Below are 25,133 nucleotides of genomic sequence, written 5' to 3' on the forward strand. Positions count from 1 at the left end.
GAGTGGCAGGTAATCAGTGTTTAGGGATGGTGACAATTTCTAAGTAAGGTCAGGGCTGTCTAATTCTGTGTAAGGGGCCGACTGCAAGGTATTACGGATGTGAGATAGCGGTAGTGGGAGGCAGTGGGCATCTATGTTGACAGAGTGACGGCATTGCTATAGCATTCATTAGCATATTTTCGCGCAATTACGGAGCTGTGATCGCAATAGCAATTCTTAATGAATCAGGCCCTTTGTCTTTTGAATTACCCATTTCATGGTAGGCTGATGTCAAGACAATTGCAGCCTTAGCCATACAAGTATTTATATATTCATTTGGTATTAATTTAGTCCAAGGTAATTATTTGTTTTTTTGTTGTCATTAATCATATAGCCTCGCTCCTTTTCTAGTAGACAATGTTCCTTAGGATGCTGACAGGTATCGCTTTGAGACTTTGGGCCTCATTTATAAGCAAGTGATATTCTTGTTATGACTTGTTACTAATCTTAAGCGGTGCTGCAACTATTCAGCTCCTAACTGTAATTTTTCAAACACATGACACTTAGGAGCTGATTGGTTGGAGCACCAGTTAAGATTAGTAACAAGTGCAAGATGATAACGCATTGATAAATGAGGCCCTTTGTTTTGAGTATTAATCCAACAGCAAAACAAATTGGTGAAATGATCAAATATTTATGCAAAATACTTTTATCTACTTCTACTGTACCTTATCATTTCCTGTTCTTTGCAAGATCTAATATCAAATGAAACTTACTAGGCCACACAATATTTGTACTTAATTAAAATAGTTTGAAATGGTTCTCAAATCTATCATATAGTATCTATTATTGACTTGGTATATAGTTATTATGCCAACAATCACAATGTCAACAATCTAAAGGCCTACACCATGGGCCTGATTCAGAGTTGGGAATAGAGAGAGAGATAGCACTTAACTGTGTACCTGGACAAACCATGTTCCAATGCAAGGGTTGTAAATATGTAATTTTTTTTGCATGTAGGGTAAATACTGGCTGCTTTTACATGTAGCCCACAAATTCTGCACAGCTTTATTATTACACTAAAATTTGCATGTCAGTTTGGACATGTCCTCCCAAATGTAAATCTCTCTGCACATTTTAAATCTGCCCCACCTGCAGTGCAGCATGGTTTAACCAATATCAGTTGAGAGAGATATCTCTATCTATTCCCAACTCTGAATCAGGCCCCATGTCTCCACCATATTGGTTAAAATATCAACAACCAAAATGTCAACACACTTGAGAAAGTTAACATTATGTTCTATATGTCCAGCCACCATGTTATAACACTGACAGCCATCTTGTGCTATATGTTATTCATGAACCTATTTCACTGTTAGATACATGACTTGCAAGAGACAAGAAATGGTTAGAAATGCTTAGATTAGGGATTCTCACCCACTTAGCAAGCTATTTCTGAGAAGAATTCTCCAGGATAGGACTTCGTGCACATTCCAATGCCAGGCTGTGCATCCCCCGAGACAGCTACCAGATGTAGCCTTCAGCTTCTTACCATATTGCTAGGCAGAATATGTAGTAGGTGTGGTGTTAGAGACTGTTACCAACTGTTACCAGAGTGCTTTAAAAATTTAACTGATATACTTTAGAGAATATCTGAAATCTTTGTGTTGTTTATTCTTTCTGACCAGTCATCTTGTGCTGATTCCTAACACATATACAGAGCTCACTTTGGGCCCGGTGAGGTCCAAAGAACCAGTTTCAACAAGTGGAGGTTCCACCGAGATACCCTACACTGGACCAAGGACGGAAACCCTCGTACTGACCCAGATGAGCAGTCATCTTCCATAACCCCAGGTGAGTAGTTTTCTACTCGGATAGATCTCTTGTTAATTGATTCGGTTAACTGTTTGTCTAAGGTTTAAAAGGCTATGGTGAAACCAATACCTTGCGCAGTTAACCAAACCAACTGCAGCCCTAAACACACCTGGACAGCAACACAAATACTCCTTTTAACAGTGAATAAAACTCAGGATAGGTGTCCTGGATATGATGGATAATATACTCCCTTGCAGGCAATGATAATTAGATGTCCTCACCCTTGTTGTAGGTTGCGGTGGGCTAGCTATCTTTAGCTGTTAGTCCTGGGCTTATAGCATGGCACCACTGCAACACATGGATATGAGGAGCCAAAATGAGAGTGGTAGTGGATCCAGCTTAGTCCAGGTACAAGCAGGTCATCTGCACAATGCATTTCGGAATAATCCTTCATCAGGAGCAGATGCCTTATCTCCTATTTGTTGGGGTTTAAATACCCATCTTCATTACATCTGATTAACCTCATTTGTAATGTCCTGCACACAGAAGAGAGGTCTGTGACCAGAAGTGACTTCTGCATTCCACTGGTACACTTACGGTTGCATTCCACATGATGACAAATTGATGCCAATACATCCGGTTCTCTTGTAGCGGGGAGAACTGAAAATCATGTGAGTTCCGGAAGTGACCTCTGTGTTCCACCAGAGGACTTCCAGTTGCATTCCACAGGATGACAGATCTGCGCAAATTTCTCCGGTTCTCTTGTAGCGGGGAACACTGGATATCATTTGGGTTCCTTATATCTTTTTAATCTGTAACCTTATATCCAGGTCTGTAATCCATATTAAATGTAATAACCATTTTCTCCTTACTTTAATCACTCCAAAGAATGATGCCAAGGATGATTTAATAATACTTCAGAAAATGTCTTATCCTCCTCCTCCATATACCTTTCTACTGCCGTACTTGGTATTCCCGCAGAGTCCTACCCTATACCAAAGGAGGGGATATGACTGAAGTTGATGTCATCATATTTCATGCAAAGAACATGTAAAAAACATAATAAAAACAATTAAAAAACATGAAAATATTTAGTGTATCAAATTATTAAAAAACATATAGATACCCAAAGTAAAATACAATAAAAAATGATTATATATTTAAAAGAACTCCAGAAACAAGAATTCATCTAAAAACCATTTAATTTCAAAGTCCACATTATGTCCATTAGAACTAATAGTATCCAAATTAAAAATCCATCGTGCTTCATACTGAGCTAATTTCTTTTCAATATTTCTATCTTTCCAATTACCCTTTGCTTGTTGAATACCTAAAAATCTCCTTATTTCCCCATCACATTTATCATGTTTTTGGTGAAAATGTCCTGATAGCGGATGGGTAATTAGTCCTTTTCTTATATTGTATATATGTTCTGCGGACCTGATTTTTTAACTCCTTCGAAGTCTTACCTATATAAATCAGGCTGCATGAGCATTCCAGTAGATACACAATATTCTTAGAGTGGCAAGTGATAAAATCTGAGATTTTATACTTCCTTCCCTTAACCTCAAATTCAGTAATTTTCTTACTATGATTATTCTTGGACATGGTTCTGCACATTTTTAGGGAAGGAGCTATTTTATATATGAATACAGGCTTATCTGCTGACTATTTACCAAGTACCAGGTCATTACAAATGATCCTCCAATTTTTAGAAATAATCTGTTCCACTTTTTTGTGGTGAGCCCCATATTGGGAAATGAATGCCCATTCATATGTAGCTTTTGTATCTCCTTTTTTTGATTTTCCTTTTAATAATTCAGTTCTATCAATTTTCTTTATTTCAGTTTTTGACACATCCAAAGAGATTTTTAAGTATTCCTTTGCTTTAAATCACATATCTATTTCTCCTATCTGTTTCTCCAGAACATTTACATCTGTATAGTTTCTTTTTAATCTTTTGTATTGTCCCAAAGGGAGATAATGGAGATAATGTGCATGATTTTAGGAACAGGGGGAATAGAGGGAATGGAGGGTCTGTTTGAAACAGCCAGATTGAGCAAGGAGGATATGTTAGATCCCTTAAAATTGCAGCAAATGCATAAGGGATACCGAGAGTATATTAAATACACAATCTATAGAAATTGATAATCTGGATAAAGGTGACAGAATCTATACTCTGTGAAAATGAAGAAGCAGAAAAAGAAGAAGCATTTAGAGGGATATATTTACTTAATTTCCCCAGTGGTGAATACACTTGCCTGGTAAATTCTAAAGACGTCAGATTGCAATGTCCCAAGCGGGAGTGCAGTTTTTGTAATTCAGCAGAAGACAAAATGTGTATAAAATGTAGCACACACTGGGATGAAACCTGCCATGCTTGTAGATATGCTGGTTATCCCTCTAGCCTACCACTCACCTTGGTGACAAACAGACTTAATGCCTCAAGCCTTGCTGATACATTTGTAAGTCACAAAAAGTATACTTGATGCTGTGACTGCCCCAAGATACAGTACTGGAGAACAAACATTTGTGAGAAGTGTAACACTTCCAAGTCTGAAAGAAAAAACACCAGCCCTGACAGCCCCAATGCTGCCTTCATATGAAGTGACATCCTCAGAGGCATCAGTCCCAGTCCCAAACACAGGATTATATACCTTGTTTACCAAGACAACCGCTGCAGTAGAAGCAGATGGGGAACAGCCTGCCCAACCAAGGCAACATGTCAGATGGTATAAGCCTTGGTCACCTGCTGATCAAATATCATTGGTAAAAGACATCCCAGACATAAAATCTAACCCAATGAGCTTTGCTAGATGGCTCACACACATGATGGATTTTTATAGTGCTACATGGATGGACCTTGATCAAATGGCTAAAGCCATGGTAGGAATCTATGTAGCAAATCAAGGTGCTACAATCATGATGCTGCTGGTATTGAAATTGCAACCCCAACTGCTGCAGCAATGAAGAGCTGCCAAGTGGTACCCTATGGACCCAAAAATGCACTGCATATTGTGAAGAGCAGGTTAGAAATAGTAGTGTACAACTAATTTATGTAATGCAGACTAAGCACACAGACAAGCCCAATAAGGGAGCATGATCTAAAGTCAGACAGCCTGCTCCAAAACCTGCCACTAACCCCATGCCTAAGAAAGGGTCTATGTTTTCACTGTCTCCAGAGGGAGCACCTTAAAAAGGATTTCCCTCTAGCTGAGCAGCCACGTGTCAAGTTTAACTCACACAAGAGTAAACAAGAATAGGAAATGGCCCCCCAAAATCACACATATCCCAGTTTTAGCACTTCATCAGGTCCAAAATGCACAGTGCCTCTCTATTTAGAAAGGTCAACCCCAATAAAAGCCTTAATCGATTCTGGGGTCGCCACATCCATCATCTAGTCTAAATATGTCCCACCGCATTTCATTTCTGATCAAACCAGTGTCGCTACTGGATTAGATGGTGCTAAACGGCTGCTTAAAAAGACAAAGCCAGTGACAGTGCAGACTGACATCCAGGTTTTCATAGACACACAATTTTTAGTGTCAGATAAATGTCCTATAAATTCGCTCGGTGCTGTCTTACTGTCCACACTTAATGCCACCATACAGTATAAAAATGGGGAAGTGACACTAGCTGTCAGACCAAGAGCTACAAGCCTAGGCAATTTTAACACATAACAAATGATGTTAATCCTTACAGAAGGCACACTACTGATAGACAGTGAACTGGACTACATAGAGTCCCTAGTCCCATCAGGAGTCTGGGCAAAAGGGAAAATGGATGTTGGTCTTATGCCTGTAGAGCCTGTGACCATTAAACTCAAACCAGGTTCACAGCCAGTAAGAGTTAATATCTCTTAAGACCAGAACAGGTTGAAGCAATAGACAAACAAATACAAGATTACCTTAAAGTGGGCATGTTTAAGGAATGTAGATCCAGTTTGAATGCCCAGCTTTTTCCTGTGAAAAAACAATCCCTAAACTCTGATGGGTCACCTTCATTAGGTATGATTCATGATTTGCGGGAAGTTAACAAATATATGGCTGTAGATGCCCCCATAGTGCCAAATCCACACACCTTGCTGAATCAAATACCTCCCAGCTCCAGCTGGTTCACTTTCAATGATTTGGAAAATGTTTTCTTCTCTGTGCCCATTACAAAAGAAAGTAAGCTATTATTGCCATTTACACACAAGGGAACACAGTACACATGGACACGCCTGCCCCAGGGAGGAGCTACAAGCCCCAGTGCTTACTCAGAAGAAATTGTGTCAGTTTTAAAGAGATGGGCACCTATTCATGAAAATAGAGCTCTCATTCAGTATGTAGATGATCTATTGCTGTGCACAGATGAGCACACATATTGTATTGAAAAAACTGTATCACTGTTGAAATTTTTGCAAATCATGAACTGTAAGGTCTCTAAGGAAAATATACAAATTGCTTAAAAGATAGTACATTTTTTAGGAGACTGCATTAGTCACCAAGCAAAACATTTTACTGAGGAAATAAAACAAGCAATTCTAAAAGTTAAAAACCCTCCGTACATACAAAGATCCTTTAAACATTCCTATGATTGCTAACTTATTGTAGAGAGTGGATTCCTTGTCCTCAAACAAGCTACAAATCCTGTATGATGCCCTTAAAGGGACAGTGCAACAAGGACCTCTCTGCCTGACTACAGAACAGGAAGAAACATTCAATGTTTTAAAACAAGACATACTTAATGCTCCAGCAGTAGCTCTCCCAAATTACCAAAAACCTTTCATTCTGTTTTGTCATGAATCTTCCTCGCATGCACAAGGCATCTTAACCCAGCCGTATGGAGGAAAACAAAAGCTGCTACCTTTCTATTCTGTACAACTTGATCCAGTAGTACATATGCAGCCCCCACCTGCATATGATAAGTCACTGCAGCAGCTCTGATACTTGAGAAAAGTATTGATATTGTTCTAGGACATCCATTAACACTGATTGTCCTACACGTAGTCACTGAAATACTTAATCAAGCACAAACTAAACATCTCTCAGTAGCTAGACTAACTAAATATGAAATAAAGACAAACAAAAGTATGGGGGCCAAACCATTTAATTGAATAGTCACAATGCTGTTCTGGATTGGTCGGAAAAGTGAGGGCATTTGGGTTGGAAAGGACTGGTGGTATGTCAAGGATGTGGGGACTGTGGGTGAGGAGGGTTGATGTGGTAATGTTAGACTGACTTGCTCTGGATGGGAATATGGGTAGACCCTTTCCTGGGGAGTCCTTACCGTGCGGTTCTTGACCAGCACATATACCCTGCTGGACCTATAGTCTACAGTCTTAAGAGCAGTCTGTGTGTGCGTGTACTGCTAGCGAAGTGTGTAAAGTCCTGAAGTAAGCGGCATCCCGCACAGTGGTTGAGGAGAATTCCTACATACCGGTAGGTGCTTGCAAGGAGTAGGGCTGTGGCCAGCAAGTTGCTTGCTGCAGTATAATATGGCTCTTCCTGGCTTGTGCTGGTTTGTCCGTTTCTTATTGGGAAAGGAGGATGGCTCCTTGGGGTGACTAGATACCCCACGTGACCGGAGGATCCTTAGCCGGATGGTGGCTATGCGCAGCGTATCCATGGTGTGGGGAAATTCTCCACCTTCCTGGGCCGAGAAGGTGCCTTCAGCTAGTGGTGCTGATGGCTGGCCTGTGGTTGGTGGTTGACCTTCCCCTCTAGGTGCTCTTAATGCTGTTGAGCTGTCTGCAGCCTGCAGTGCGTGTGGGGAAGTGTCCAGGGCTTGGTGCCGTTTGATGGTGGTGCTTCCTGCTTCCTGGGCTGGTGCACAGCCTGGCTGGTATTATGACAGCACTTGAGGTGGAGTGGGTCTCTCCGTATGTTCTGGCATGCCATTGGTGTGGGCATATGGATGGTCGTAACACCGGTGTCCGCATGCCAGTGCACGCTCACCCAGAGAAGGGTAGAGGTGAAGAAGGCTGATACACACAGATTCTAGATACGCCTACAGAATTTCCATCGATTATGGACCGATTTGGAAGAGCAGAGATTTTCTGGGTTCATCAGGTAAACCAGTTTAGCATGCAGATCACATCAGGACTTTGCTCATAGCCTTTCAGGTACCCTTTAGGCTTGTAGTGATAAAAATTAAGGCACACACTCGAGACACTACCCGTGAAGCAGAGAGCAATAGACTGGTAGACTAGGCCACCAAGCAGGCCGCCCTAATCCAACTGCCCCAGGGTGAGCCCACCTATGTGATAACTCAGTCCCCCAAGTTTGACCAAGCCACTCTCCACCAGCTCCAGAAGCAGGCCTTAGATAAGGAAAAAAGGCCTGTCTGAAACCGGCAGCACAGGAAAATAGGGAGATTGGTGCAGTGGTCAACGTTTGTGTCTACCAAAAGCACTTTACCCTATTATGGCCCAAATTCAACATGGGAAAGTGCACATATCAAGGACTCACAATTTCTCATGTACATTGCTGCTCATTTAGTGACCCTAGGCCAGCTGCTATTGCATCTGAATGTATATTTTGTTTCTGGACATAGTGTATATAAGTTTTTACCCTTTGGAGGCTATGGTTCTTGTTCCTTAGTCACTCCAGCCACCTGGGTGACCAATAGTATTCCACATAAAGCTATTCCTAAACATACCATGAATAGTCCCTGGGTAAGGAGGAAAAGAGACAGGAAAGAGAAACCAGCAGGATACCTTATACAGTTGGGTACCGTAAGCTGATAACGAGCCCCACAGAGTTGGCATATGTGATTGAAGGTTTTGCTAAACATTTTGATAATGTCACTGATGAACTATACCAGGTGGTAGATATAGTTACAAGAGAAATGCAGTTCCACAATAAGGTTTTGCAGCAGTTTAGGATGGTAATAGACTAACAGCATCGGAAGGCGGTATGTGTCAGATTGTGGGGTCAGCATGTTGTAATTACATCACAGATAGTTTATCTGACCCCAAACATGGCCATATGAGGAAAATTGAATATTAAAAAAAAAGAATTTAAGAGAGCATAATATTGATCCAAGGGAGGGGACAAATGAGGGATGGTTCTCTTGGTTAAATGCAGCCAATTGGTTTAAAGAATTTGGTGGTTGGATATCTGGAATTCTTTCACTTATTGTTAGAGGTTTAGCTTTGTTTATAATCATTTATATTGTTATAAAAATTGATATTTTGCTGATTAAGAAATGACTCACACTTGATTGTTACTTTTCTAGGAAAACTGGACTTAACAATCTCATGTTCGCTAGCATACACGATGATATTGGTGAACAACAGATCTACTTCGAGACAGTAGGTGATCAACAGGATACATGTAGCATTTGCAGAAGGAACATTGCACAAGAAAATGCAAGAACATGTGAACAATGCAAAACAGATGTTGATTCCTTGAGTTATGAAACATCTTCTAGACATTAGGGTAACTAGTTTTAGTGCTGAGACTTACATGTACGGAGGATAGGTCACACCTTTTTTAATGGGGGGATCTTACATATGAGTCCTACAGCAGGAGTCATATGTAAATGTATCTGTACTTAGGATAGCTTAAGGACTCAACCCTAGTTAGGCAGTTGAGGGAACGGTTAGTTTAATGAATAAAAAGAAGGGATTGAGAAAGTTAACATTATGTTCTGTATGTTTAGCCACCATGTTGTAATACTGACAGCCATTTTGTGCTATATGTTATTCATGAACCTATTTCATTGTCAGCTACATGAGACATGCAAGAGACAAGAAATGTTTAGAAATGCTTAGACTAGAGATTCTCACACATTTAGCAAGCTATTTCTGAGAAGCAATCTCAAGGATAGGACTACGTGCACATTACAATGCCAGCCTGTGCATCCCCCAAAACAACTACCAGATGTAGCCTTCAGCTTCTTATCTTATTGCTAGGCAGAATATTTAGTAGGTGTGGTGTTAGAGACTGTTACCAACTGTTACCAGAGTCCTATAAAAATGTAAATATAACTGATATACATTATAGAATATCTGAAATCACCCCTTGTCTGTGTGTTATTTATTCTCTCTGACCCGTCATCTTGTGCTGATAGCTGACACATATACAGAGCTAACTTTGGGCCCGGTGAGGTCCAAAGAACCAGATTCAACACAGTCAAAATGTTGACAATAGACATGTCATGATTAGGGGTTTGGGTTAGGCTGAATATTAGGTATCTAAATTATGTACAGGACAACACTTTGAATGTCGATATTGTGCACATGTCAAAATTTGCCAGTGTCGAAATCATGAATGTCAACAAAACATACCGACGCTGAGGGACTCATCAGAGTTGGACAAATGTCTGTTTTTTGCAAGAGATTTGCATTTCCATAGTATGAAGAACAACAAACATGCATAATCAAATGTTTTAATATATATTATTATATAATTGACTTGTGTCTCTTTGCACATTGACAGGCTGCATGGGGGAGGACAAACATCAATTGAGTACAGTAAGGACGTATTCATGTAATTGTGACACAATTAAACATGGATACCTGATCGGATATACCTTTTACAAGGCTTATCTCTTGTGTGTACTGGAAGGCTGGTTCAACTGTACAGCAGCATTAGCTCACCACTTTCTTCATGGTTGATTGCATATTAACCTTTTAGCTGATAGTATTTAAATTATTAGCAGTTATAGTGGATAAGGTTATAGCCATTGACATTTTAATTTGTAATATTGTAGGAAAGAAGATTCCCATTGGGTTCCTAAAGGAGAAAATAACAGATTTTTGCATTTAATATTTGTAATTGAAATGTGTCTTTATATAATAACATTTTATGCTTAAAATGTGACTTTCAAAATTAATATTAGCACCATCAAGACATAGGTACAAGAAGGGTAAAATTACATCGCTACTAACACTAAGCAACAAGGAGGAACTCCGGTGGATCTTCACCCTCAAAACAATAGCACCCAAAGGACTAAACATCGATAACGAGATTAAATCAGTCATCTCCAAATGAACACGGCCACCATATACTTGACACATTAACAACACCGATCCCCACGCAACCCCGCGTACTCAACCTCTTAAATTGTCAAGACAATCTGACCTTCCACCCTCTGACCATCAAAACCCCCCCTCCACTAAATCATCTACCACCTCCCCCTACCGCCCCATCAAGCCATACCCACCTTCAAATGCTGACACCCAGAATCAGCGATCCCCATTCACCCCCCGCATCACCGTTACCTTGACATCCCCTTCCCCAACCAACCCTGCCCTAACACATACACACCCTGACACCTTGATCACCACAACCCCCATACCCCTTATATCGACCGCACCATCCATTCCAACACCCCCACCCACATCCCAAATGGACTCCCCCCGACACAACAGACAGCGGCCCTCACACTTACACACCTAGTCACGACCTCATCTGAGCCACCCCCGTCCCCCTCACCTCATCGCCCAGCACATTAAGCACCCATTACACCCCACTGCCACACACATTTAAGACAAACCCCGCCCCCCACTTCTCTATGTTGCTATGGCTCCTGTCTGACACACATCACCGGTCCATAACATGAACACACACCTGCCCCCTACCCCCCTCACGCTACACTTTATCCCAGCCCCCACACACATTCCTGCCTCTATAGTGACAACACCACCCCAAGACGGCACCCCTTCCTTCCCCCTACCACAACAAGACCATTTACACACTACTGCACCAAACACATTCCACACACCAAGAACCTATTAGTCAACACACCAACCTTACTCCTCCTCGCCACACGTTAACACACACTTCCCCGTGTCAGTCGATTTAACCACTTGGCCACACCACATATATACTTACACAACCCTGGCATTCCACACATCATATAGGTTAGCGATACTAACCACTACACCCACCCTCCCACCACACGCGGCCATCATCTAGACACCATTATACACATAACAGGAATGTCCACTACAGCACTGCCAGCTTGACACATGCCACACGCACCAGTCTTATTCCATCTCCCCCTGCCCGATCACCTAGCCACCATCCCCGGAGAGATGCCCATCCACACCTCCATGGACCCCTGCGTTCACCCGAGCCACCAACCATCACCCTCATAATCACCCTCACACACACACCCAGCCTATCACAGCGCATGTTTGGCCGCCTGCACCACGGGACTAAACTACCATGACAATGTGGTTTCACATCCCCACCTCCACAATAATTGCCTTACACACCCCGGTGCCCCTGACCCCCACCCTACTCGCCACATGCCCCTGCCCACTCATTAAATCCTCCACACAGCACAAAACACTCTGCATACCTCCTCCGCCCAATGCATGCCAGAGCCAGCTGTCACCTTAACCCATGTAAACATACGGAAACCCTAGCACAAGATTGGCTGCCAGCACCACGTGACCACCTCCAACCAACCGCACCCGGTCTCGATCCCCATAGCAGCTGCATAATGCATTAAAGCACACCAGCCCCAGCATACACACCCACACCAGCAGAGCACACGATTGGCTGCCGACACCACATGACCGCTGCTGACCATTCACAGCCGGTCACAATCCCCATAGCAGCCACATATGCACCCAGACACGAGCCCCAGCTAACACACCCACAGCAGCACAGCACACCATTGGCTGCCCAAACCACGTGACGTTATCACCCAACCACAGGCTTAGCCTCAACAATCACCCACAACCTATCAGATACATGGACCACACCCACTCTTAGCCCTGATTGGTCATCTCCACCACCTGACAAACACAGAACCCGGAAGTTCCACATTTAAACCTCACACATGCATAGCCATACTTCTTACCTCCTTGAAGAAGGCAGAGACCCTGCCGAAATGCGTCGGAGACCCCCTACATTCTGACCCCACAGCCAGCTTACACCAGAGCTCTTCATTCCCGCGGAGAAATCGGTCGAGCCTTGCTGCTTCCAGAACCCTCTCTACCCACCACCTGCAGGGCCGTGCTGGGCATCACACCTAGCAAAGCCCTGCGCACCCCTCTTGATCACCACTCCACCTGCTAGACCCAGGCGACCACGCACCGCCCCCTGGGAGCAACCAACACCTGCTCCACTCACAGCTGTTCGTCCAGCAGCAATCCCTAAGCGATCCACACCAGCAGGCACCCACCAGGCAGCAGGAACAGAAAGCCAGCAACGCGGTGCACCAAGCCCCACAGTGCACCAGAAAGCCACTACCACACACAGAGCTTCCTCCAACTGCTGACACCGCAGCAGCCATCCAACACCGCATCTGCAAAAGGAAACTCTAACACCAGCTACCAGCAGCCCAAGCCTTTTTCACCAACAAATCCTACCGGTAGGTAAGTGACTCCGAGACTTATACCACTGCGCGGGACGCCGCCAGGGTGTACATCCACAACCGCCAGACCCGCTGCCAACCCACCACTCCCCTCCCCCCGAGACATCCTAAGACTGTTGACCAAAGGTCCAGCAGGGGTAACGTGCCAGTCTATTGAACTGCATGAAAAGGAGCCCCCTAAAAGGGTCCACTCACCTCCCCAGTCTCCACCCACACACACCCCTAAGTGGATCACTCACCCCACCTGGGTGCCTGGGACCGAACAGGATTAGTACTGTTTTTTTCCAATAAACCCTTTGGCCCCCATCTCTGCCTCTGTCTTCATTTCCTCACCCACCACCTCCAGTCCATTAGACCCCCTTCCCTCCCTACACCCCATCACTCCACACACAACATCGAACACAAAAAAAACACAATACACTATTACTCCAGCATTACACCCATAGGGCGAGCACACCCTCCGCACCCTCTACCCCACACTAAGCAACAAGTCTCTGGGAGTGTGGGTAGGAGAAGTGGCGTCCCGCACGTTTGCAACTTACCTACCGGTAGGATGGCTCTGGTGTTGCGTTGCGATAGGGGTGTGGAGAGTGGCTGTGAGAAAGTCTCATTCAGGTTAGTTGGATGCCGGTTGCCTTGAAACTGTAGTTGCTGTACATTGTGAGTTGGTGCTCTTGAAAGAGTTGGTTGCGGTGGCTCCCGGTGTGGAGGTGACCGTGGGTGCAAAGTCTTGTTGTGGCACTTTGTAGTCCTGGGTCCAGACTGGTGGTGTCTGTCAGTGATGCAGCTGAACCCAGACGGGGTATAATTCAGCCGTGTGGCTTGCTGCTGGTGCAGGATCATGTAGTGGGTCACGACTCATGGTAGGTGCCGCGGATGGGATGGTATGAAAACACTAGGTCTGGGTGCGGGTAGTATAGTGGGTGTGCTGCTGATGCAGCAGGTGTGTAGGCACCGCGCTGGTGGTAGCAAGGTGGGTGATGCTGGACCAGTCAGGCTCCATGTGGCGCATGTAGGCAGTGGGTTGTGGGCTACAGATTGGGGGTGGGGGAGTGGCTGATCCAGTGGTGGGTAAAGGTAAGAGGTGTGTGGCGATGGCTATATCTAATGACTCTGTCTCCAATACTTTTCGGGGTGTGCCCTTCTTCAAGGAGGTTACTGGTGTGTAGTGAAAGTCTGTGTTTTATTTGTGTAGTTGGGTGGGCATGTAGTGCATGGCGGCCAATGAGGAGCCCGCTGGTTATTGTGATGCATGTTAGGAGGGGTAAGAGGAGAGGTGTGTGTAGGAGGCTGGATGGGCATGTGAGGTTGATGTCGTGTAGTGCTGGGAAGGACAGCCAATCAGGGAATGGAGGTTAAAAGGTGGTAAACATAGCGGCTGATAGGGAAGTGGGAATCGATCAGGGCAACGTATGGTGGTGATGAGGGTGTGTTTGGTGCAGTGTGTAGGGGTGGACAATGTTGGGGGCATGGGGATCGTGGGTCAGGCAGTGATACGGATGTGCCCATAATGGAGTGTGTGTATATGATAGCGGCACTGTATGTGTCCGCAATTAAAGGTGTTGAGTCATGTGCTGGGGGTCGGAATCATGGTTGGTTGGTGGCTGGTTATCACAGGTGGAATGTTAATTGGGCAAAAAGGGGGGATTGTGTGGATGTGGACAGGAGAAGTGAATTGTGTGTATGTGCAGTATGTTGGGTGGGTGTGAGAGGGCGATATCGAGGTTGGTGTATGGAGAAATGTGGAATGTCATTTATGGCTGTGTGTCATTGTGGAGCTTGGATAGGGGAGTGTGTGTGGTGTTGTGGAAAAGCACTGGCTGGCTGGGTGGGGTATAAGGCTGTGTGTTGGAGTGTTGAATGGGTGGGTGGGTCCTGATGCAATGGGGGATGTGTTAGTGTGGTGAGGTGGTGTCCAGGGGGAAGGGTATATGGGGTGGTGAGAGGCTTGTGTAGGGGAGGGGGTGTGCAGTATGTGGCTGTGGGAACCACTAGTTGTGGGGTGATATGTGGGTGCTGTTGGTGGAGACTGGACGTGGTGGGATGGAGTGGTTGGGCATGTGGGCGTGGGGTGGTCAGATGTATCTCTGTGATTGGGGCAGAAGGGGGTGTGTGGTGTGTGGTGACTGGTTGTGGGGGGGGCGAGTGAGGGTGGAATGGGGTTGGATGGGTCGCAGGGTGGTAAATGTGGTGGGTGGGTACATGATAGAGGGGTAAGGTCACTTGGCGATGACTGACTTGATTTTATTGTCGATGTTTAGGCCCTTGGGGGTGAGGGTCTGCAATGTTACTATCCATTTGAGTTCTGCTTTGTTTAGGATCTTTATGTGGTCTCCCCCTCTCCAATTTTTTGTGTTTTTTCATGTGTTTGATCCCTATGAATTGGAGACCTTCTGTGGTGTACTGATGTTGTTCGAGAAAATGTATCGGGATGTTGTGGTTGTCTGACTTATTGGTAATGTTTCTCAGGTGATCTTTGATCCTGGTTTGTAGTGGTCTGGTTGTCCTTCCTACGTACTGTTTGTTGCAGGGGCACTGTATGAGGTAAATTACATTTTTGGCGTGGCATGATATGTGTTCCTTAATTTTGTAAGTCATTCCTGTCTGCATGGATTTGACTTGGAGCATGTACCGCAGTGGAAGAAACCCCCCTTGATGGTGCTGTTGTCGAGTGTAGTTTGCATGAGTCCTGGTGGGGGATATGGTTCTGGACTAGTTTGTTGTGGATGTTTGGTGCTTTCCTGTATATGACCTTGGCTTTGGCTGGTAATATGTCTTAGAGTTGTTCATCCTGCTGTAGTAAATGTCAATTCTTGTTGATGATCCTTCTAATGCTGTTTGTGTGGATATTGTACTGTGTGATGAATGAAAGGTGGTCCTGTGTGTGTCTGGTTTGGGATTTGTTGTATTCCAGTAGTGGTGATCTATCTTCCTCTCCTATTTTGGTCATAGTTTCTTGTAATGTAGCGGTGTTATAGGCTTTGTCTATGAATTGTTGTTTTAGTGTTTCTCCCTGTTCCATATAATCTCCCACACCCCCCCATTTACTTTAGTCACTGCCGCCCGCCCACCGCCCCCCCCTCTCCCCTCTCAAACAACTGCTCAGCACAACTCCGCACCCAACTCACAATCAGGGCACACACAGGGCAACACCAACACTGCAACCATCAACTCAGAGGACCAATGGGCACTCCATTTTTTCATTTTTTAGAATTGGAGGCAGGCAGCTGCACCTGCCCACCATCAACACAACTCACCACAACAAGACAAAAAAGATAAATGGACCAATGAGATGAGGATGTAGAGGAGGACAAACAACCAAATCTAACCCCCCCAATATACACACCACCCCCGTCGGCACTAAAGAAATATTCAACTTAAGTAGCCACACATTAACAGAGATCGACATCACACTGCTCAATAAAGGCCTTAAATTTGCCTCCCATAACAAACTCAATAAATTCTAAACATATTTAGATCTCATTAGATTCATCTGCAAACTCACCCTAAAGAAATTCTTCATGGGTAACCCCTCACAAAAGAAACCACGAAAGACCCATTCAAACACACCACATTGAAACCACCATCCAAATTCTTTCCGAGCCACCTCAAGGGAAACCTCATACATACTTTCAAACACCTCATCATGGAAGATAACAATAAAATCAAAACCCCTACCAAACACCGCAACAATAACCTCACCTCCATAGAACGAACATTACTTAACAACCTCAAACATAACCATGACCTAATCATTAAACCCATAGACAAGGGAGGAGGAATAGTTCTCCTGGACAAATCAGACTACATCAACGAATCACAATGCATCCTCCAAGATACCAAGACATAAGAAGTCCTACAAACCGACCCCACACACAACTTCAACCATAAACTCACACTTATTCTCAAAACTGGAATCAATAAAGGGATCCTATCCAAACAAGAACACAACTATTTACATAACCCACATCCAGTAATCCCCAAATTCTACTACCTCCCCAAGATCCATAAAAACACAACCAATCCTCCTGGCAGACCAATCATCTCTGGCATCAACTCCATCTCCTCCAACCTTTCAGAATACATTGACCACTTCCTCCAACCCTACGTCAAACAGCAGTGCTCACACTTACAAGACACAACACACATTCTCAAAATACTGGAAGGGACCCCCTGGGATGATGACAACTGGCTCGTCACCAGTGACGTCACCTCACTTTTATTTACACCATCATAAATCACAAACACGGACTTGACAGCACCCGACACTACCTCCAACAAACGAAACCCTAAACCCACAACAGGCATCCTTCATCCTGAAAGGAATAGACTACATTCTCACACATAACTACTTCTGGTTCAATGGTGACATCTTTCTACAAAAGACATGGACCACGATGGGGACCAAGTTCACTCCCAGTTATGCTAACCTGTTCATGAGTTGGTGGGAAGACTCCCACATATGGATGGGTCATAACTGGTAGGGGAACTTGGTCCTCTGGACGAGGTACATAGATGTGTTCTGTATATCTGGAAAGGACCAGAATCTACACTCCTAGACTTTATCAAATGCATCAACCAAAATGACAGGAACCTCCAATTCACAACACAATACAGCAAAACCTCTGCCAACTTCCTAGACCTACAGATATTCATTGACATGGAATGCATACACAAAAACATTCCAAAAACCTGTGGATGTCAATAGCTACATCTTGTCGAGCAGTTGTCATCATCCCCTGGCTCCATAACATCCCCACAGGACAATTCAATAGGTTAAGGAGAAATTGCACCAGACTCACAGATTACGTGGAACAGGGAGAAACACTCAAAGAACAATTCATAGACAAAGCCTATAACACTGCCACATTATAAGAAACCATGTCCAAAATAGGAGAGGAAGATAGATCACCACTACTGGAATACAACAAATCCCAAACCAGACACACACAGGACCACCTTTCATTCATCACACAGTACAATATCCATGCAAACAGCATCAGAAGGATCATCAACAAACATTGGCATCTACTACAGAAGGACAAACAACTCTCAGACATACTACCAGCCAAAGCCAAGGTCATATACAGGAAAGCACCAAACAACCACAACAAACTAGTCCAGAACCATATCCCCCCCAAGACTCACGCAAACTACACTTGACAACAGCACCATCAAGGGGGGTTTCTTCCACTGTGGGACATGCTCCAACTGCAAGACCCTACACTACAGAAGCACAAAACCAACCACAACTTTCAAATCCACGCAAATAGGAATCACTTACAAAATCAAGGAACACATATCATGCCACACCAAAAACGTCATTTACCTCATACAGTGCCACTGCAACAAACAGTACGCAGGAAGGACAACCAGACCACTACAAACCAGGATCAAAGAATACCTGAGAAACATTACCAATAAGTCAGACAACCACAACATCCTGGTACATTTTCTCGAACAACATCAGAACAGCACAGAAGGTCTCCAATTCATAGGGATCAAAGAAAACAAAAGGGGGAAAATCTGCGCTGTCTATAATTTGTACTGGTGTACTTTTGATCAAATATTTTATTTGCAGGTAGTCGGGACGGCGATGGGCACGAGGTTCGCGCCAAGCTTCGCCAACCTATACATGGGGGCATTTGAGGAGGTGCGTGTTTGGGGTGGGGAGCTTGGCACGAACCTCGTGCTCTATGGACGATTTATAGATGATTTATTTTTTATTTGGGATGGAGATTCACATTCATTGTCACGGTTTATAACACATTTAAACACTAATGATTTTAATTTGAAATTTACTAGCACTTATCACTCTTCCTGTATTTCATTCCTGGATATCTCTCTCTATGTAGAAAATGATATGATCCTTACTAAGACCTTCAGAAAAGAGGTGGACACGTATAACTATCTACATTTTAATAGTTTACATCATAAACCCTGGATATATAATATCCCCTTAGGTCAACTTAGGAGGATACGTCGAAATTGCACTAATGATGCAATTTTCGAGAGTCAAGCCAAAGAGATCATTGAAGCATTTAAAGAAAGGGATTATCCGGATACCCTGCTTAAGAATGCTCTTGAAAAAACTAGGTTACTTAATAAACAGGATCTTATGGAAATTAAACCAAGAAATACAGAGAGTTTAGATCACCCAAAATTTATTTCAAAATATAACAACTGTTCACATAAAATTAAAAGGATTGTAAAGTCTAATTTTCAGATTTTATTATCTGATAATGTATTAAGAGACAATATTCCAGTAGATCCATCAGTCGTTTTCAAAAAAGCTGACAACCTGAGAGATATATTGGCACCCAGTTTTTTTAAACAACAGAATCATACGACTGATATAACCAACAGGAAGAGCAGTTGGCTAACAAATAAACCTAAGGGTAGCTTTAAATGTGGAGGCCCTACATGTATTACTTGTGAATATATGGTCAATAGGTGTAAGGAGATAACTTCTAACTATTCAAATGAAAAGTTCACTATAAATAGATTTATAAATTGTAATACAGCATACGTGGTATACATGTTGGAATGCACTTGTGGGACCCAATACATTGGGAGAACTATTAGACCCCTTAGGTGTAGATTTCTTGAGCACAGGAGACTAATCATGAAAAGTAATACCTCACATAGTGTCCCAAGACATTTTACATGCATTCATCGGTCTAATCCCAAGGACATCAAGATTGTAGGCATTGAACATATCCCACAGACAGCTAGGGGAGGGGATAGGTATTCTAAATTATGCCTACGTGAGAACTTTTGGATACATAAAATGGGTACATTATCCCCTGATGGCCTCAATGAGAAGATTGAAATTGACTCGTAAATTGTACATTATTGTCTGTCAGGTATGATTATATATGGGTAGGGGTGGGATTTGACATCGGGGACCCCCGGTCCAGAGGGATCTAAGGTCTACTTCCACTTCTATGCATTGTAATATATTCGATAAATTTGTTTACATATTTATCGGTCCGATATAGGTTTTTTGTTTCTGTGCATTTGTATTGATTGTATACATGTGTGTGTACATATATGTATATGTGCATAGATATGTAAATATCTATCGTTTAGTATCCTCTTTTGATTAATCTGGTTCCTCTTTCTTTTTCTGCACGACACTGTATATTCAATATAGCCCTAACATGGACAGATCTTGGATCTGTTTATGGTGGCTATGGTGACTAATTAATGATCTGATGTGTTCCCAATGGTTATCATTTTTTCTATGGCGATAGGGTAAAACAAGGTTAATATTTTGTAATTATATAAATATATATCATTCTCTTATCTTGGCACTATAACCGGTGAGCAGATCTGTAGATTATTATGATCTTCTATGATCACTAATATATGTATTATTATTTAATCTTTAATTCTTTTATATATATAAATTTTTTGTACTGGAATTATTTGTTATATATATTTATATATAGTATTTATTTTTTATACATTTTTTGTCATAGTATTTGAGGTATTTTATGAACAATTAGTATAGAAAGGCAATGTGTTAATCAGATGGCACGTATATGCATAAAGTGGATACTTAATCAAATACTGATTCATCTTGATTTACCTTACATAAAGAACACCTGTGGTATCAGGTATATCTAGATCTGGAGTGTTCCACACCATTACCTTTGAAAAAGTCACATGATCTGTGATGAAACGCATTAGGCAGGACCTACTCACGATCCGACATACCATTGCCAGCTGACATCACTCCGACACCTGTGAATCTCTGTCTGGGAGCCGGTCAGTGTACCAGCAGGACTCGGCTGGTTTGAATGTATTGCGGGATTAACATACGGAGATACACCGCAGCATTGTTATTTACGGCACCAGCAGTTTTCACCTTGGATACCCTGGCCACTGGGCACTGAGGACGGCATTGTAAATAGGGGGCCCCCATACCGTTTGATCTACTGGTCCGTGAGTACTCAGAGCAGCGCTCTAATTATGCAGTACTGACGCTTGGGATGAATATCTCTCAACATAATAACAGTCAAGCGGTAATACATGTGCCTCTTATGCAATAAGAAAATTCCCCTAAAAAAACGTTGGGGTTATCTTGGACTTGTATGATTTTTATTCAATATTAATAGCCCAGCAGAGCTACTACAAAAGTCGGAATACTATACATGTTTCACAATCTAAATGTGATCTACCCTTTAATTGCTGCAGGAATTCATATACTGATTTATATCAGCTGTGTCCGCTGGAGACAATTACAACGGTGATCTCCTATATGTTACAAGTGAACTGATAGTTTCCAAGTGGAAACATTGACACTAGATACAAATAGAGACTTTTATACGGATGCCAGCAGCTATTACCTCAATTTAACTGGGATAGATTGCAAAGATGCTTCATCTCGGTCACTGGCAATTATCTTCCTACTAATGGTTTCTTGATTTATGAAATTATTGTCATTGTTGTGTGTTTTTTCTTAATATGTATTAAATATATGGTATTTTATGCTTTTAGTCACCATCTGTGTTTTAGTTTACATACAATATTAACACCAGTACAAATTATAGACAGCGCAGATTTTTCCCCCTTTTGTTTTCTTTGATCTTTTCTTCAAACTCACAAGGAGTTTGATATCTGCAGCAGTCTCTATTATATTGGATTATTGTTTCAGCGCCAGAATCGTTTCTTTTTTCTAATTCATAGGGATCAAACACATGCAAAAAACTTGGAGAGGGGGAGACCACACAAAGATCCTAGACAAAGAAGAACTCAAATGGATAGTAACACTGCAGACACTCACCCCCAAGGGCATAAACATCGACAACGAAATCAAGTCAGTCATCGCCAAGTAACCTTACCCCCCCATCATGTACCCACCACATTCACCCCTCCGACCCATCCAACGTCATTCCACCCTCACTCGCCCTCCCCACAACCAGTCACCACAAACCACAAACCCCCTTCCACCCCAAACACAGAGACACATCTGACCACCCCACACTTACATGCCCAACCACTCCATCCCACCACGCCCCCAGTGCCCACCAACAGCACCCACATATCACCCCACAACTAGTGGTTCCCACAGCCGCATACTGCACACCCCCACCCCTACACAAGCCCCTCACCACCCCATCTACCCTTCCCCCTGGACACCACCTCACCATACTAACACATCCCCCATTGCATCAGGAACCACCCACCCATTCAACACTCCAACACACAGCCTTATACCCCAACCAGCCAGCCAATGCTTTTCCACAACACCACACACCCAGCCCAGCCACACAAAACCCACACACTCCCCTATCCAAGCTCCACAATGACACATAGCCATAAATGACATTCCATATTACTCCATACACCAACCTCGATATCGCCCTCTCACACCCACCCAACATACTACACACACCCACAATTCACTTCTCCTGACCACATCCACACAATCCCCCCCTTTTTACCCAAGTAACATTCCACCTGTGATAACCAGCCACTAACCAACCATGATCCCCACCCCCAGCGCATGACTCCACACCTTTAACTGCGGACACATATAGTGCAGCTATCATATACACACACTCCATTATGGGCACATCCGTATCACCGCCTGACCCACGATCACCACTACTGGAATACAACAAATCCCAAACCAGACACACACAGGACCACCTTTCATTCATCACACAGTACAATATCCACACAAACAGCATTAGAAGGATCATCAACAAGCATTGGCATTTACTACAGGAGGATGAACAACTCTAAGACATATTACCAGCCAAAGCCAAGGTCATATACAGGAAAGCACCAAACATCCACAACAAACTAGTCCAGAACCATATCCCCCACCAGGACTCATGCAAACTACACTCGACAACAGCACCATCAAGGGGGGTTTCTTCCACTGCGGTACATGCTCCAAGTCAAATCCATGCAGACAGGAATGACTTACAAAATTAAGGAACACATATCATGCCAAAAATTTAATTTACCTCATACAGTGCCCCTGCAACAAACAGTACATAGGAAGGACAACCAGACCACTACAAACCAGGATCAAAGATCACCTGAGAAACATTACCAATAAGTCAGACAACCACAACATGCCGATACATTTTCTCAAACAATATCAGTACAGCACAGAAGGTCTCCAATTCATAGGGATCAAACACATGCAAAAAAGTTGGAAAGGGGGAGACCACATAAAGATCCTAAACAAAAAAGAACTCAAATGGATAGTAACATTGCAGACCCCCAAGGGCCTAAACATCAACAATAAAATCAAGACAGTCATCGCCAAGTAACCTTACCCCTCTATCATGTACCCACCCACCACATTCACCCCTGCGACCCATCCAACCCCATTCCACCCTCACTCGTCCCCCCCCACAACCAGTCACCACACAACACACACCCCCTTCTGCCCCAATCACAGAGATACATCTGACCACCCCACACCCACAAGCCCAACCACTCCATCCCACCACATCCAGCCTCCACCAACAGCACCCACATATCACCCCACAACCAGTGGTTCCCACAGCCGCATACTGCACACCCCCACCCCTACACCCAAGCCTCTCACCACCCCACATACCCTTCCCCCCAGACACCACCCCACCATGCTCACACATTCCCCATTGCAACATGACCCCCCGCTCAACACTCCAATACACCACCTTATACCCCAACCAGCCAGCCACTGCTTTTCTACAACACCACACACCCAGCCCAGCCACACAAAACTCACATGCACACCTATTCAAACTCCACAATGACACACAGCCATAAACATCATCCCACATTTCTCCATACACCAACCTCGATAGCTCCCTCTCACACCCACCCCATGTACTACACACACCCACAATTCACTTCTCCTGACCACATCCACACAATCCCCCCCTTTTTGCCCAAGTAACATTCCACCTGTGACAACCTGCCACTAACCAACCATGATCTCCACCCCCAGCGCATGACTCCACACCTTTAACCGCAGACACAAACAGCACCGCTATCATATACACACACTCCATTACGGGCAAATCCGCATCACTGCCCGACCCGTGATCAGCATGCCCCCAACATTGTCCACCCCTACACACTGCACCAAATACACCCCCATCACCACCATACGCTGCCCTGATTGATTCCCACTTCCCTATCAGCCACTATGTTTACCACTTTTTAACCTCCCTGATTGGCCGTCCTTCCCAGCATTACACGACGTCAACCTCGCACCACAATCCAGCCTCCTACACACACACCCCTCCGCTTACCCCTCCCACACATGCAGCACAACAACCAGCGGGCCCCTCAATGGCCACCATGCACCACATGCCCACCCACCTACACAGATAAAACACAGACTTTCACTACACACCAGTAACCTCCTTGAAGAAGGGCACACCCCGAAAAGTATTGGAGACAGAGTCATTAGATATAGCCATCGCCACACACCTCTTACCTTTACCCACCACTGGATCAGCCACATGGAGCCTGACTGGTCCAGGGAGCCGCCAGCACCACCAGCGAGCAGCATCCCCACCCTGGGACCACAGCACTCCTGGCCATACAAGCCTAACTTCCATCTCTGCTGCATCACCCACCTGGCTACCACTGGCATGGTGCCTACATGTCCAGTGCATCAGCAGCACACCAACCATACTACCTGCACCCAGACCCAGTGCCATCATACCATCCCACCCATGGCACCTACAGCGAGTCGCAACCCACTACATGGAGCCACACATATCCTGCACCAGCAGCAAGTAGCACGGCTGAATTATACCCTAAGTCTGGGTTCAGCTGTATCACTGGTCCAGACACCACCAGTCTGGGCCCAGCACTGTAAAGTGCAGCAACAAGAGACTTTGCACCCACGGTCACCTCCACACCAGGAGCCGCCGCAAGCAACTCTTTCAAGAGCACCAACCCACAATGTGCAGCAACTACAGTTTCAAGGGAACCAGCTTCCAACTAACCTGAATGATACTTTCTCACAGCCACCCTCCACATCCCTATCA

Source organism: Taudactylus pleione, unplaced genomic scaffold (assembly GCF_031769625.1).
Source record: "Taudactylus pleione unplaced genomic scaffold, aTauple2 ptg000117l, whole genome shotgun sequence".
Lineage (NCBI taxonomy): Eukaryota > Metazoa > Chordata > Amphibia > Anura > Myobatrachidae > Taudactylus > Taudactylus pleione.